The sequence below is a fragment of the Orycteropus afer genome, unplaced genomic scaffold (assembly GCF_000298275.1).
Source record: "Orycteropus afer afer isolate SDZICR_OR568_19922 unplaced genomic scaffold, OryAfe1.0 scaffold00005, whole genome shotgun sequence".
Taxonomy (NCBI): domain Eukaryota; kingdom Metazoa; phylum Chordata; class Mammalia; order Tubulidentata; family Orycteropodidae; genus Orycteropus; species Orycteropus afer.
Genome location: NW_006921592.1, coordinates 5035860 through 5037871, shown reverse-complemented (window position 1 = coordinate 5037871; position 2012 = coordinate 5035860).

The window sequence follows — 2012 nt, the reverse complement described above, 5'->3', positions numbered from 1 at the left end:
CTCTTAAATATTTTGTTTTTTCTTGTGAGATTTAGTGAAGAAGGGTTTTATAAGATATATAAAATATGTCTCTAATCTGTGTATGGCCTATGTATACATAAAGCACGTATGTAAATATGCATGTTGTTGTTGTTGTGTGCCATGGAGGCGGACCAACTCATAGTGACCCCTCCTTGGGTTTCTGAGGCAGTATCACTATGGAAGTAGATTGCCCAACCTTCTGAGGAGTGGCTAGAGGGTTTTAACTGCCAGCCTTCTGGTTAGCAGTCAAGTGCCTTAGGCACTACGCTACCAGAGCTTCCGTAAGTATGCATACACACACATTACTACAAAAATGCATAATGAATAATATAAATGTAAATCCTGGGTAAGCATATTCTAGCTCACGAAAAAGAACATGGCCACAACCCAAAAGCCCATTATGAGCCTCGTTTAGAAGATAGAGCCTCCCCTGAACTTAACCGATATCTTGGCATCTGTGACATCATTTATTCATAATGTAACCACCTACATATCCATTCATAAACAGTGTAATTTAGTTTTGCTTGTTGTTGAATTTTATGTAGGTGAAATCATAGTGTATTTCAGACGAACTCTTTTCCTCAACTTTGTGCTTAGAGGATTTACTCATGTTGAATATAGCTATAAAATCAAATTCCCTGTCATCGAGTCAATGCTGACCCATAGCAACCTCCATTGCATTTCCAAAGGCGGTAAATCTTTACCAAGCCAGATTGCCCCATCTTCATACCATGGAGCAGCTGGTGAATTTGAACTGCTGACCTGGTTAGCAGCCAAATATCTTACTCCATATGCCACCAGAGCTCCTATATATAGCCATATTACATTTTCAGAAGACACATACACACACACACATAAATTACACTGTATGAATGAATATGCTTATTTAGTTAACTTACTTATTTAAACATCCAGCTAATGATGAATAAATTTGGTTGTTTCTAATTTTTAATATTATGGACAATGTGTACATGTTAACTGGTCTACAAGTGTTCCCATGAGTGGAATTGATGGGTAGGTAGTAGTTATGTGAATCTTCACCTTATTAGATAATACTACACTGGTTACTAGTATTGTTAATAGATACTCCAGCCATAAGTATAAGAGTCTTCTCATCTCATCCCTACTAACCTTACGTATTGTAAGGTTTATTTAATTTTTGTCTGTCTAATGGACAAGCAATCATATCTTACTGTGACCCTTATTTGCATTTTCCTGATTACTAATTAACTTGACTGTCTTTCTTAAATTTATTGACTTCTCCTTTAGAAAATTTCTATATAAGTTCTTTGCCCATTTTTCTATTGTTGTTGTTATGTGATGTCAAGTTGGACCCGACTCATAGCGACTCCTCCTTGGGTTTCCGAGGTGGTGTCATTACGGAAGTAGATTGCCCACCCTTCCTTCTGAGGTGTGGTTGGTGGGTTTGAATCGCCAGCCTTCTGGTTAGCAGTCAAGTGCCTTAGGCACTATGCGCTCTATTTTTTTTTTCTCTTTTTGATTTATGAAAGTTCTTCTTACAGCCTAGTCTTTTGTCAGTTAAACATATTGCAATATCTCCTCCCATTCTTTTCTTTTCATTTCAATTTTATATGGTGTGTTTAATGAACAGAAAGTCTTATGTTAAATATGGTCAGATTTTCTATGTTGGTTTCTGCTTGTTTAAAAAATTCTTCCCTACTCCAAGTTTGTGAAGATAGTATCATATATTACCTTCTATACACTATTATTTTACTTTCACATTTGCATTGAAAATCCCTCTAGAAATGTCACCTAGTGGAAGGTAGAGACACCAATTTTATTTCAGTTTGGAAATCCAATTGCCTCATAGATAAGTATGGAAACATTCTTCTTTTCTTCACTGATTTATAATACCACCAATATCATATTTCAAGTGACTATATATTCTCATATGTATTTGTCTATATTATAAATATACCAAAAATCAAACCAAACTTACTGCCGTCGAGTTGATTAGACTCATACCAACC